Consider the following 15,783-nt stretch of genomic DNA (forward strand, 5'->3'; position numbering starts at 1 on the left):
CATCCTGGAGTCTAGCCAGGGAGCTTGGAGCACTAACAAATTTGGAAAAAAACAGTACAGAGGGAATTGTGGGAAGAGGGGGGGGCATAAGAAAGGGATTTACCTGTCTCCTAAATTCCCCCACAGATAACTGGCAATAATGCCTCCGAGTGAACTTTGGAGTGGCACAAAGAATTCAAAGTCAGGAAAAGCAGTCATTCTGCCTAGGCTAACTTGAGAGGATGCTAGGGAAGATCTCACCTCTGAGGTGATGCTCTGGCCTAGGTTTGTATTGGTGAAGGTGTGGGATGGGTGCCGGAGCAGCACTGAGGGGGCAGCTCTGTTCTCCTCCTTCTCCACAGCTCCTAGGACAATGTTCATATGCCCCACCCCTCCACCCAACAGCCCAATGGGAGCACTTCCTCTCTCTTCTGTCTGGGGTAATACAGGAGCTCACAGGCTGCTTGAATATGCATTTTAGGCACCTGATCTTGAAAACATTTGCCAACACTGGCCTAGGTGAAATACAGACACCTCCGTGGGGCAGATTCCTCTTTGTCAACAAATGACAAGCCCTGTAGAAACCAAAGCCTCAGTTTCCATCTTGTACCTGACAGTGAGGACAGGGGAATTGGGGGCATCTTGGTGCTGAACAGATGAGGTCCTAGCCTGAGGTGACCTAGGAAGAACAAGTACCTGCAAGTGAGCTAAGGTCATAGGGGTGGGGCCCTGCTATCTGTGGTCATTTCCAGGAGAGCAGAGTCCCTGGTTTCCCAAGCAAGGACCAGCTGACGCTTGCAGCAACCTGCCAGACCACAGAGAACAAGAAGTTGTGGTGGTAGCAGCACTGGAGGCCCTGGTGGGCACAGGGACCCAAAGTAGCACCTGAGGGTGCTTGTGTGAGGCAGAGGAGAGTGCCTGAGGTTACTCATAGACCAAGGCATGATGGGAAGGAGCAATGACCACACCTGACCTTGGATTATAGAAAGTGGAAGAGCCAAGAGGTCAAAGGCCTCCAGAGAGGGTTCAGGAAACAAGAGCAAAGGATCTATCTTTGCAGCCAAGAATAACCTACTCAGCAAAGCTAGGAGGGAAAAATAGATATTAAATGAGCTAAAGGACTTTCACATATTTCTGAGAAAAACACCAGAAGTGAATAGAAAATTTGGCTTACCAGAGTCAAGAGAAATCTAAGAAGGTAAACAAGAAAGACTAATTATAAGGATTGAAGAAGGTTAAATTGTTTACTTCTTATATGAGAAAATAATATCTGTAACTCTTAAGAATATTTTAGGGGGCAGCTGGGTGGCTCAGTGGATTGAGAGCCAGGTCTAGACACAGGAGGTGCTGGGTTTGAATGTGACCTCAGACACTTCCCAGCTGTGTGACCCTGGACAAGTCACTTGACCCCCATTGCCTAGCCTTGACCATTCTTCTGCCTTGGAACTAATACATAGTATTGACTCCAAGATGGAAGGTAAGGGTTAAAAAAATAAAGTCACCAATGATCTCCTAATTGCAAATTGAATGATTTTTCTCCATCCTCAGCCTTCTTGACCTCTCTTCAATCTTTGACACTATCAATTACCTTATTCGCCTGCATACTCTCTACTATGTGGATTTTCATGTATTTTTTTAAACCCTTACCTTCCATCTTGGAGTCAATACTGGGTATTGGCTCCAAGGCAGAAGAGTGGTAAGGGCTAGGCAGTGGGGGTCAAGTGACTTGCCCAGGGTCACACAGCTGGGAAGTGTCTGCGGCCAGATTTGAACCTAGGACCTTCCATCTCTAGGCCTGGTTCTCAATCCACTGAGCTACCCAGCTGCCCCCTGGATTTTCATGTATTGAAGAAAAATAATAATACTAATGATGTTCTCCGAGGTTCAAGTCTATCAGAAAACTTTAAATTGAATTGAACATTATTTTACACCCAAGCCATTTCTAGATTGGAGAGATATATACAAAATGGCATCATTTCCCATGCCTTCTGACATGATCCTTTACCTCAAGAGAATCTGAAGTAACATATCTGAGAATCTTGAATAAGGAAAAGATAAGATAATATGTTAAAAATGAGTTTTGAGTCAACATTCCAAAACTACGCAGCTTCTTCCTGGACTTCTCTCCTTAAGGACTGAAAAGAGTTCCTTCAATTTCTTAACTGTAAACTTCAAAAGATAAGATTCATGATATCCTTTTGTGGGCTTCAACAGGGTTAGCAAAGACTAAAGAGATAAGTTTCATTATGCTCCTCACTCCATTTCAAAGGAAGTCTGCAGCCTTTCTTCTCCCCACTTTCCAAAAGGGAAAAGTCTGAAAAGGGTTTCAGGCTGGAGTAATAGTAGTTCATAGTATTTCTAGAGAAACTAAAAAGGAAGTTATTGAATCTGCTTCTTCACCTGACCCAGCTCTCTCCTGGTTCTCCTCCTCTATAACTATTCTTTCCTCTTTTCCTTTACTATTTATTCATGTTGTGACCACAAATGAGGGCTGCTCCCCAAAGGGTCTTCCTGCCCTGGGTACCTTCTCTTCTTCCTTTACACTATCTCACCCTCATCAGCTCCTTTGGGCTCAATTATCATCTCTATGCAAATAATTCCCAGACCTCTAAATAGCAAATCCTCTTCTCTCTCTAGACTGCCAGTCCCATCTCAATAGTTGCCTTTTGGATTTCAGAAAGGCACTTCAAATTCAATTTATCTGAAACAGAACTAATTTTCTTTACCTCCAAACTCTCCCCTCTTCCTAACTTCTGGATTGCTGTCTAGGGCATTACCAAACTGATGGTCAAAGTCAAGTCTTTGATATGATTGATTGTTTCCTTTTCCTTCTTCACGCTGTAGTATTTTGTAAAAACGACAGTCCCTGGAGATCATGTGTTAAAATGAATTTGACAAGCATTTACTAAGCTACTACTATGGTCCAAGGATTGTCCTGGGGCTGGGCTGAATAGTCCCTGCCCCCCCCCCCCAATATAAATTCTCTTGAGCCCAGTAGGAAGCAGGTAGAAGAAGGAACTCTTGGCCCAAGCCCTTCTGAAGATTTAAATTAGGTGGGAATTATCAGGAGAAAGTTGGTTAACTGGGGAATAAATCAACAATGTATTCTAATTGTTTCTTGTCTCCAAGAGGCTGTGATTTGAAGGCTACATTTATGGAAATAAATTAGAGATAAGCATTATGTCCTGAAGAGCAAAGAAGCTTCATCTCCACCCACAGTTTGCAGGGAACAGAGAGTCTTTTTTGATCTGGGCTGAAAACAATGAAGAAAGGATCAGGGATGAGGCAGGATGTGGGATAGAGACCCAGGGTGTGATTGTGAATGAAGATAGAACTAGAGCCTAGAGGAGGGCTTTGTCCAGACTGCTACAGATAGAAGGACTTGCCTGTTTCCTCCTTAGGGCCACTTACCCAACCTTTTGTACTTTCTCCTCAGTCCAGAAATACTCTATTATCTCCTCTCTGCCCCTTAGTTTCCCTGGCTTTCTCTCAGTATTAGCTTGAATCCAACCTTTTGCAGGAGACCTTTCCATTTCTCTACCCTGCCCTTTCTCTGAGATTATTTTCCATCTACTCCATATTTTCCATCTACCTCGTTATTTACATGGTCCCTCCGTTAGGATGGGAGCTCTTTTTCTGCAAGGACGCCTTTTACCTTACTTTATCCCCAGTGCTTCCCAAATGTTTGTCCTTGTTTAAGGTCGAATTGCAGTAATGCAGTTCAAAAGGAATACCTGTCTCTTAAGGGCTTCTTTCCTCCTTGGTACTACCACACCCCCAACTGGCACCTCTCTGGTCTCTCCTCTCATGAGTTAAGGAATTGGGGTGGGATCATTCATCAGCCCTGCCATGGGCGGTGTCTAGATTCTGGGGGTTGGAATGCCTTTCCTACCATGGCAGAGCAGAGCGGCCCAGGGCCCTTCCCCATCTTTCACAGGGGTTGCTCATGACATATCTCCTGAATGTCCCAGAGAGTCAGAGATTTTTTCTTTTTAATTTTTATTTATTCATCTAAAATTTTTTCCATGTTTGCATGACTCATTTTATTTCTCTCCCTTCTTCCCTCCCCCCTCCCAGAGCTGACAAGAATTCCACTGGGTTGTACCAATGTTATCACTTGATACCTATTTCCATACAATTCGTTTTTGCCATAGAGCAATCTTTTAAAGGCCAAACCCTAAATCATATAACCATGTATATAAGTGACAAGTGATAAGTCATGTGTTTTTCTTTTGAATTTCTGCTCAAATAGTTCTTTCTCTCAATGTGGACGGCATTCTTTCTCCTAAGTCCTTCAGGGGTGTCCTGGATTATTGTATTGCTACTGGTAGTAAAGTCCATTACATTGAATGGTTCCACAGTGTTGTACACACTTTCTGTGTACAATGTTCTTCTGGTTCTGCTCATTTCACTCTGCATCAGTTCATCGAGGTTCTCCCAGTTCATATAAAAACCCTCCAGATCATCATTCCTTACAGCACAGTAGTAGTCTATCACCATCAGATACCACAATTTGTTCAGCCATTCCCCAATCAAGGGATACTCCCTCATTTTCCAGTTTTTTGCCACCCCAAATTGTGTGGCTGTGAATATTTTTGTACACGTATTTTCCCCATTATCTCTTTGGGGTACAAACCCAGCAGTGGTATGGCTAGATCAAAGGGGAGGCAGTTTTTGGAACCCTTTGGGCTCCAGTGGACTGGAGGGTGCCGCCACTCCAGAGCTCCCACGCCTATCTGTCTGTTGGTGGCAGTTGGTCAACATTTGTTGCTGGCAGTGATAAGGAAATTGGGCCCCTTCTCTTTGCAATGATTCCTCCCCTTTATGATGGCTAAAGGAGTTGGGCTGGGAGCAGATCTGGTATATATTACACTGCTATTTTTATGGGTTCAGAGTTTTGGGCTACAAGATCTTAGGGGAGATGATGATAAAGGTGGGGTCTGATTTGCCCAGCACAGATAGTCAAGGTTTGCACCAAGATGGTGACTACATAAGTAGAGAAAAGATGAGGGAGGGAGGGAAGAGGAGAGAGAGACAGACAGACAGAGACAGAGACAGAGAGAGAGAGAGAGAGAGAGAGAGAGAGAGAGAGAGAGAGAGAGAGAAAGAGAGAGAGAGAGGAGAAGAATCAACAAGACTTGGCAAGAGACTAGACAAGTGTAGTAAGTACAAAGGAAGAATTAAGGCTGATACTAAGACTGAGCCTTTGTCCACTTCCAGAGAAAGAACTATTGCAGTCAGAAAGCAGGTCTCAAAGCATAAAATTTTTTCCTTTAGTTTACTTGAGTTTTATTTTGGGGTTTTGGTTTTATCTGATTATTGTCTTTAAAAAATGAACAATATGGAAATATGTTTTGTATGATGGTATGTGTATAGCCCAGATCAGATTGCTTGCCATCTCTGGGAGGGGGAAGGGAAGGGTAGGAGGGAGACAATTTGAACCTCATAATTTCAGAAAACTTATGTGGAAATTATTACATGTAATTAGTGAAATAAAACACTTTTATTAAACTTTTTAAAGTAAGACTGAGCCCTAGTAACCGAGAGGATAGCAGTGCTTTCCATAATAGTATTTAATATTTATATAACACTTATTTTGTGCCTAGCAATGTACTAAGTGCTTTACAATTGTTATCTCATGTGACCTCCATCATAGTAGGAAAGTTTGTGGGGAGGGAAGAGTTTACTGAGAAAAATAACAAATTCTGTTTTGGACATTTGATGAGTTGAAATGTCTATGGGACAACCAGTTTGAGATGTTCAATAACAATTGGTGATGAGGGGTTAGAAATTGGGAAAGATGTTAGGGCTGGATAAGTAGAACTAAAACTGTCTACAAAGAGATCAACCTATCCTCCATTTAGGGGGATCAAAGTGATTTTTCTTTGAGTAGTCTAACCATGTCTCTCTCTCTCTCTCTCTCTCTTTCTCTCTCTCTCTCTCTCTCTCTCTCTCTCTCTCTCTAACTCAGAAAGCAAGAAAAACAAAACACATTACAAATATAAATAGTTATGCAAAACAAATCCCAGCATCAACTGTGTCCAAAAAAAATAAAAAAGGATTGCCTGATCTGGACGTGAGTTAACCCTAAATTCTTGTATGTTAAGAATAGTGAGAAATAGTTCACCCTGCTAAAAGGTAGTTAGACATTGACTGGGGAGAGAATGCCCATCTTGTGGCTAGGCCAATGACACCAGGGATCTCTTTGTTGTGTGCTATATATATATAAACCCAGGGGTGAGGGATATATCAACCCTTGGTGTCTCACATCCCAGTATTCATTCAATTAATGTCTATTTCTTTGAGGACCTTCAGATTATAACCTGATGGTTTCTGGAGATAAAAGTCTCTTTTGGCTTTATCTTCTTATCGTGGAACCCCGCCCCCCATGGTGCTAGAATAGTGCCATATGCCCAGTAGACATTCAGTAAATGTTAGCTAATGAAGGTAAATGGAAAATTGCCTTAGCAACTGCTCTTGCATAGTTTGGCTCCTGCATCAGGAATAATCTAACAAAGCATGTCAATGAATATGGGCTTATGGCAGAGTCAGAGGAAAGAAGGGAGCATATGGGAGAGATGTTAGTTACTACGGTAGTCAGGCTTTAGAAACCATTGGGATATGGGGAGGTGAGACAGTGAGGAATTGATGATGACACCTAGGTCTTGAGCCTGGGTAACTAGAAGAATGATGGTGCCCTTGACAGTAAGAGGGATGTTAGGAAGCAGAGAGATCTTTGTGGAAAAGATAAGTTCACTTTTGGACATGTAGAATTTAAGATATCCATGGAGCATCCAGTTCAGGATGTCCCAAAGATGACTGGAGGTAAATATCTGAAGATTAGGTCACTGAAATCAGGGAAGCTCACAAGCTCCCTAAGTAAAAGCATAAGGAGGAAGAGGAAATGAAGGACCGAAGATAAAGTCACTGAGTGTGACATGGATAAGATCCAGCAAAGGAGACTGAGGAGGAGTCAGAGATGTTGGAGAACTAGGAGAACGCAGTGTTATAAAAATCTGGAGAGAAGAGAGTGTCAAGGGGAAGAAGGTGATTGAGCCTGTCAAAGCCTGCGGAGAGGTCAAGAAGAATGAAGATTGAGAAAAGGCAATTAGATTTAATATTAGTAAATTTGGAGAGAGCATTTCAGTTGAATAATGAGATCAAAAGTCAGACATCAGAGAGTGAAGAAGAGGGTGAGAGGAAAGGAAGTTCACAGCTTTTTCAAGGAGAATAACCAGAAAAGGGAGAAGAGATGTAGGACAATAGGTAGCAGAAATGGATGGACAAATGACATAGTGAGAAGATAGAGGGTGGGACCTGTTGTGCCAGGGAAGCTCATTACTGTTCATTTAATAGTTAGGAAGTCCTGAGTTCAAATTTTGCCTCAGATACTTACTGTGTGGTTCTGGGCAAGTCATTCAACCTCTACCTCTCTCTCTCTTCTGTTATCTGTAAAGTGGGGATAATAATGGTGCCTACCTTTCAGAGCTTTTGTGAGGATTAAATGAGATCATATTTGTAAAGCACTTTATTGTGGTGGTTCAGTTATTTTTCCATCATGTCTTACTCTTACCTGCTTTCTACCATTTCCTTGCCTAATTTTCATTGACCAATAATTCTGGGGTCCCTTAAGGACAATATGTCTATAAATCTATTGGCAATAGCCTTGTCCTGAACTGTCATTTTAAAAATCCATCTATTTTAATAAATAAATCTCTAGGGCTCAGCCAATGTGAGTTAGCTGCTAGACTCAACCGTAATGTTGGTTGAGTTCATATGGATGCCACCCTTGGAAGGCCTCTTAATTCTGCTCTTGGATTTTAGCCATTTCATCAGCTCCACCAGAGACAAAGCACTCTTGGGTACACCTGACCAATCTAATAGTGCTTATCTATTGTCCTACTCTGCTGTTCTCAGAGAAATGAAGTGACTTATTTAGAATGTGCTCTAAGACCATCTAGCAACCCCCTTTCTTCTTTTTGATAGGGAAACACCAGTTTTTTGCACCCTCAAGTCCTCCGACTCTGCAAAGAAGGCAGTGGAGGTATAGTGGCATGTTGTAGATAGAGGACACTTTTCCAGGTTGACATTTCCAGTGCTCCCATTGTACCTGAGTCTATTTTAAATATTTGCTATACACAAATAAGCCATGAGTGTGAAACTGAGTCAAAGGCTTCATGATGATCAAAAAAGGCAGTAAAAACCTGAGTTTGAGCCTGTTTCATGACTTACAAGCAATGGGAATTTGGGCGACTAAATTCTGTCACTTTTTTGAACCTCAGTTACCTTATCTGTAGAATGGCACTAATCATACCTCTTTTATATGCCTCATCTAGGCTGATGGGAGGTAATCTAAAAACATTTTGTAAACTGGAGAGCCCTAAAGAAATGTGAACTAGGGTCAGGGCCTAACCTTCTTTCTCCTGTCCTTGTGCAGGCTAACCCAGAAATCATCTCATTAATTCTTCCTCAACCCCTTAAGCAATAAATAAAGAAGATAAAGGATACCTTTACCAAATAAATATGTTTTTGCCCTGTTAATGTCCATTGTTAATGATTCCTAGTCCAGAGTTGATAAGGTACAATGATCTTCTTTCCTCATAAAACATGATGTTAACCTTCTAAGTTGATGCCTTTCCATGAGCATTCGGTTTTATATGTAAATCTCTGGATTTCACATTCATATATCTCTCGAGCACTTCTCTGTCCCTGCCGAAATCTCCCATGAGCACACTCCTGATGGATTTTTGCCGATGCCGATTTATCCTACTTACATGGCTAAGCCATTTCCTACGTCAGCATAGAATGTGGTCTAAAACACGGGGATCTAAATGAGGACAGTGCTGGCAGCCTCGAGAAATATGAAGAAGGAGATTTGCAAAAATAATGGGGAGATCTTTGCTATCCTCCGGAAATGAAGCTCTTATTTCTCTTTACTCTAAGATTGGCATATTTCAAAGCAAACCCTGTGCAGTGATGAAAGGGGATCTTTCTTTAGACTTCCCTAGGTCAGAGTCTTAGCAGATGCACAGAAGGAACCGACAACATTTTGTAAGGGGTCTTTTGTTTTGTTTTGTTTTGTTTCATCCTTTTGCTTTCAAGGCAAAGGAGGAAATCTTTGCTGGGGAGATTGTCAGTGTGTGAACAAGGCGGTACTTGATGTCGGCATCAGGAGTGCCATGCTTGCCACACATCTGTAAGCTCAGGATAATGTTTCTTACCTATTGTGAGGATTAATTAGTGCCATAGGAAAGCTCATTACTATTAATTTAATCCCCCAAATTCACTGTATTCAAGCAGCAGGAGAATACAGTTACAAACAATTTATATCCTATTTTAAAAAGCTGCCTTATTGAGCATCTCAGAAAGTGTGATGAACAGTACTGCCCGCCAGAGAGCGAGTCAAAAGACCTGGGGTGTACAATCCAAGGTCAGCCATTTACTGACTGGCTGCAAGACCTCAGACTGAATTACTTCACCTTTCTAGGACCTCATTTTCTTATCTGTAAAATGGGAATGGGGGGCAGCTGGGTAGCTCAGTGGATTGGGAGTCACGCCTAGAGACAGGAGGTCCTGGGTTCAAATTTGGCCTCAGATACTTCCAAGCTGTGTGACCCTGGGCAAGTCACTTGACCCCCATTGCCTAGCCCTTACCCCTCTTCCACCTTGGAACCAATACACAGTATTGACTCCAAGACGGAAGGTGAGGGTTAAAAAAATGGGGATGGTTCTTGTACCATCTATCTTACAGGATTGCTTTTAAGAATTAAGAATTAAATGAGATATGACTATAAGTGTCAGCTGCTTTTCGTTCATTCATTCATTCATTCATTCATTTGGCATTTATTAAAGTTAGCCTACTTCCCTCCCTCCCCCAAGTCCTTCCCTCTGCCCCCACTGGAATGTTCAGAAAGGACTATTACCCCTGGTGTTTTCAGGGCTGTTCTTTCACCTTTGCTCTCCACTTTTCACCCAACTCTCACCTGTGGCTCCAAGAAGAGCATTTAGATCAGCCTCAGGCCCTTTTCTCATAGTGTCTAGTAGGGGTATAAGACACAGGGACAGGTACTGAGAAAAATAGTATTCCCAGAGTGGCACTCACCAAAGTGCTATGTGAGTTCGGAGGGGGAAGATCCTTTTCTTTGATTGATAAATTTTATTTTAAAAACAGATAGCTAGGTGGCACAGTTGATCAAGTGTGGGGCATGGAGTCAGAAAGACCTGATTTTAAAAAGGTGGCTTCAGATACATGGACAAGTAACCACTGTCGGCTTCAGTTTCCTGTGCTGTGAAATGGGTCTAATAATAGCATCTACCTCCTTGAGTTGTTGTTGAGATTAAAATGAGATATTTGAGGAGTGCTTAGCACAGTGCCTGACGACGTCTTGTCAGACAATCTATAAACAATTATCAAGCACCTGTTGTGTGCCTGGAAAGAGACAGTCCCTGCCTCCAAGGAGCTTACCACTAATGGGTAATGAGATGGTGTGTAAGAGTGCACTCTATACAGGATAAATAGAGAGAAAGTGATAGAATTAGAGAGGTTAGGAAGGGCTTCCTATAGAGGATGGGATTTTAATTGGAACTTAAAGGAAGCCAGGAATCACAGGAGGGGGTGATGAGGAGAAAATCATACCAGGCATGGAAGGTAGGTAGGAAGAATCCAGAGCTGAGAAATGGAGGATCCAGCAAGGACAACTGAGGAATGGTCTATAAGATGAGGCCCAGGAGAGAACATAGAAACCCAAAACACAGAGAGAAGAGAGTGTCAAGTGAATGAGGAGTGTGATCAACAGTGTCAAAGGCTGCAGGGAGGTCAAGGAGGATGAGGATCAATTTGGCATTGCCATTGATTTGGCAGCTAAGAGATCACTGGGAACTTTGGAGAGAGCACTTTGGGTGGAATGATGAGGTCTATCACATTCATGCACCAGAATTTGTCCTGCTGTTCACCAATCAATGAAGACAGGATTAAGATTGTTTCCAATTGCTCTTACAAATAGCAGTGCCCAGGAATTTTTTTGTACAGATGGTTTTTGCCTTATTAATGCCATTTTTAAAAATTATTTTTTAAAGAGTTTAGAAAGCACTCTTTTGTCAAATTCTTACCTTCTGTTTTGGAACCAATACTAAGTATTGATTCCAAGATGGAAGGTAAGGGTTGAAAAAATAAAATAAAAGGGTACACATTTAGGTGGTTCAGTGGATTGAGAGATAGGCCTGGAGACAGGAATGTTCTGGGTTCAAATTTGATCTCAGACATTTCCTTGTTGTGTGACCGCTGGCAAGTCATTTAACTTCCATTGCCCAGCCCTTACCATTCTCCTGCCTTGGCATCAATATACAGGGCTGATTCTAAGGTGGAAAGTAAAAATAAAAAGAAATTAAAAACAGGACGTAGAATGAGAGGAAAGTGGTAGCAGTGAGACATTGGAAAGACAATGAAGGCACAGGGACAACAGAGGAAGTGAGAAACAGAAAGAAAGAAGAGCAGTTCAATAGCAACAGAGAAAAAATCAAGGTTGGTCACTGCAGGCACCTCAGAATGGAACTTGGTTGGAAGGAACACTTGTGCCAACCTCTTCAGGGTCTGAGGGAAGTTCCCAAAGGCCGGCTTCTTCCCTCTTTCTCCATTCTCCTCCCTTTGCCTGTCTGACAATAACAGACATTGTATCCTAATAAACCCAAGTGTTTTCTGTGTCCTGATTAGGCCTCAACTAGGCCTCAACTCTTTAGAAGCCCTCATTGCCCAATTTTGAAAGCCGGGCATTGTTCCAAACCTCTGTTTGAATGGCAGAGATTTTCCAAACTGGGTACTCTGAGCTATGGGGATTTTAAGAATAAGTTTACATCAGATATCAACTCCATAAACTAGCAGAGAAAGGAACCACGTGAACCTGGGTCGATTATATTGCTGTTGGGCTAACAGTGAGCTAATTTTTGTCTTGGACAGCTGATTCAATCTATGAAGAGGAGAAGGGCTAGGAGGAAAGGGTGGGGACTTAAGATAAGGTGCTACTTTAAACCCCCTCTGCTCCCCCCTACCACAAGGAGGAAATAAGTGAGGCTTGGGAAGGTTTCCACTTAGCTCCCTGGCAGAATGAAAGAGAGAGCAGAAAGGCTTAATTTAAGTATCCTCCTCGGTGTCACAGCTGGTGTTGGCAGTGATTTTAAATAAAGGCCTGCAGGTGCAGAAAAGGAGATGACATGAAAAAGATGTAAATGATATTAAACTACCGTTCTCCATGTCTTCTGGAAGTGGTAAGAATGCTGGATTTAGGCTGGAATCCTGAGCTTGCTACCTTACTAGCTTGAAGGAAGCAACCTGCTCCATGTTTCTGGGTCTCTCTCTCTTCATCTGTAAAATGGAGGAGTGTGGACCAGAACACCTCTCAACCCTATGAGACCTCTGAAAGGGATTTAGATTGGAAAGTGATGCCCATGTTGATGAGATTGATTAGAGACAATGAAAAATGGGTTGCCACAGTTCTGCCTGGTTGCAGGGCCGTGATCTCTCCATGATTTTCACCCTGTATTTAGGTACCGTTACCAAAAGATGTCACTGAGCCTGGGTTCTCAAGGACTATGCTAACTTCTCAATCTCTTTTAGGTCCTGCTGAACTGGAAGGGTTTCAAATACAGGCCTCTTGATGGACCAGCTTAGTCCCATTGCCAGAAGGCTGGGCGCCAAAGAATGAACTGGTTTTAACCACAGACAGAGCACTAGGTTTGCTACTTAATATATTTGAATCACCAGGCAAGACATGTGTCCTCTCTTGGGTTCAGTTTTATCTGTAAAATGAAGGAATTAGTCTAGATAACCAACCTCCAGAGTCCCTTTAGGCCCAAGTCTAGACTCTGCTAAGACATGATGGGGTTACCATGAACACCATGGGAAAGCTCAGATGCTACTGAAGCCACAGATCTTTTGTAGTATTGAAGGTGGGCAATTCTGACAGGTCTTTTTGATTTTCCTAGAAGGCATCACTCTGATCTAAGGGAAAGGTTGAGTCTAGTGTCCAGAATGTTGGAACTGGAAGGTACCTACTCATCTAGTCAATGCCTTGAATTTTATGGATGAGGAAAATGAGACCCAAAGAGGTGAAGCAACTTGCTCAAGATCATGTAACTGAGAAGAATCAAGAACCAGATTGAGGGACACATCAAAGGGGAGCTGCACTAATAGTATCTACCCAAAGCTTGAGAGAGGAGATGCTTCGTGGATCAATGACACCGCTGCCTTTTATGGACTTGAAGCGTAGAAATTTGCTAAGTTGTATTTGACAAACTTCAGCTCTTATGAAACATTCTTGTGGATGAAGAAAGTCTCAGTACTAAAGAACAAATGAATTCTATCATTTCTTGAGTTACTTATGCTTTGCTTCCAGTCTCTTTGAATTTGCTTCCCACTTGTAGGCTGACTGTTGGAGAGCTACTTATCTTCTCCTTAATTAGTGTGAGCTTGTCCCACTAAGGCTGAAGTGATACATATTTCTTTCCATTTAAGTCCTTCAGGTTCCTTCTGTGTCTCTCTCTTTAGAAACCCTTACCTTCTATCTTTGAATCAATACTAAGTATTGGTTCCAAGTCAGAAGAGCACTAAGGGCTAATTAATGGGGGTCAAATGATTTGCCCAGGATCACACAGCCAGGAAGTATCTGATGTCAGATTTGAACCCAGGACCTCCTGTCTCTAGGCCTGGCTCTCTATCCATTGAGCCACCCAGCTGTCCCCAGTTTCCTTCTTAAAAATTTTTTTTAATCTTTTTTCTTTAGATTTCTATTCATAGTAATCTCAGCCTCTTATTTCTAGATGATAGTCTTCTTGTCCATTTGGAAGGAAATGTACTAGCATGGCTCTGTGATATTGGCCTTCGTGGACTCCGTGGTTCTTGGCCACCTCCTCCACAGTCTCGTGTAAGCTGAGGAAGAGAAGAAAAGGAAAGGGCAGAGAGGGGCAAGATGGTGGAGGGAATGAGAGGAAAGAAAAAGGAAAGGACAGAGAGACATAGGGAAGGGGATAAAAAAGGACAGGGGCAATTTACTGTATTGTACTGCTACACCAAACTCCATCTGTTTCTTCTCTCCTCCATGGTCCAATTCAGACAAGAGTGAAGTAGGGTGGATACCCAATCCCTAGTCCCATGCTCCATGTTTGCATATTCCCTCTTTGTCTCATGTACCCCATTTATGAGAAATAGCAAATTTTGACCCCCTCCTTCTCTGTCTTTCTACCCTAGAGTATTCCTTCTACCCTCCGTTTTCTTCCCCCTCTACAAACTCCTAGAACAGGACCAATCCTCCCCTTCAAGTCTTCTGTTTCTCTTAACTCCGTCAACACTAAGGTTCTGAAGGGACCCTTTTTTCTTTCCCCCCATTAGAACCATAGCAGTACATCTTCCAGCCCCTTCCAATTACTCACAAAATTTACCTTTCTAGGTTTCTCTGGTCTTTTGTGTTTGCATTTCAAAGTTCCCTCTTGGCTCTGATCTTTTCATCAGAAATGCTTGAAAGTCTTCTGTTCCATTAAAGGTTCTTTTTTGCTGTAAGATTATACTCACTTTTACACAATAAGCTAAACTCAGTTGTAAGCCTGTATCTTTTGCCTACAGTAATACTGTGTTCTAAGATCTCTCATTTTTAGTAGTGTTAGATCATTAGGTCCTTGTTTTGTGGCTCAGACAGGGGGCTAGGGACTGTGGAGCCCTGAGCCTCCGGTCTCTTCTGTGTTCACCCTGGTCTCGCACACAGTCACATGGATGTTGCTGTTTCCTGGAATTTCCAAGGCCCTTCTTTCTTACTGTGAATTTATAACCACCTATGGGCTTTCTCAGGGGAGCCCTCTACTCTACTTCATTCAGACAAAGAGCCCTTGAATAGAGTTCTGGGTCTATGATCAGGAAGACTTGAGTTCGAAAGTGACCTCAGACACCTGAGCAAATCACTTACTTCTTCTTTGATTGTCTCAGTTTCTCCAATGGTAAAATGGGGATAGTAATAGCACCTATCTTCCTGGGTTCATGTAAAGATAAATTAAGATACTAGGCCTTTTGTGTAGTAAATGCTATAAAAATGTTTGTCCTCCTCCTCCTCCTCTTCTCTTGAGTGCTGGCTTTGCTAAAGGCCTCCTTTCTTAATTCCTGTAACCGACTAGTTAATTTAAAAAAAAACAGCTCTCACCTTTTACCTTAAGATCAATACTATGTATTGGTTCTAAGGCAGAAGAGTGGTCAGGGCTAGGCAATGGAGGTGAAGTGACTTGCCCAGGGTCACACAGCTGGGAAGTGTCTGAGGCCAGATTTGAGCCCAGGACCTCCCGTCTCTAGGCATGGCTCTCAATCCACTGAGCTACCTAGCTGCTTCCTTGGTTAAATTTTTGGTGTAATTTTGGGGTGAAAGAAGTCACTTACTATAGTTTCTCATCAGTTTTCTTGAACATTATTCAATCTGGTGCACATTTCAGGTTTTTGCTGGAGTAGGAATAGCAGCCTGCCTCCATTCAGGCAGCACTATTGGCTGGAAGCCCAGGACTCTTCCTATTGTATACACCCTGCTGCTCACCCCTACCCCAGTGTCTATCAGGCTCTCTCCCTGAAATGCCAATTTTCCCTTAAGGCGACAGAAATCACTGAGCTCTGGAAACTTTGAACACAGTTCTCAGATCTTAAATGTACCACACAAATGTAGGGCTTCACTGAGGCTCACCTCTGCCAGCAACTGAGACAGACACACCTCAGACTAGGCAGGGGTGTGCCGGCAAATGTTTGACTGCTGGATCTCTGAAAAAACCCTTCAGGACACACTT

Source organism: Monodelphis domestica, chromosome X (assembly GCF_027887165.1).
Source record: "Monodelphis domestica isolate mMonDom1 chromosome X, mMonDom1.pri, whole genome shotgun sequence".
Classification (NCBI taxonomy): Eukaryota; Metazoa; Chordata; class Mammalia; order Didelphimorphia; family Didelphidae; genus Monodelphis; species Monodelphis domestica.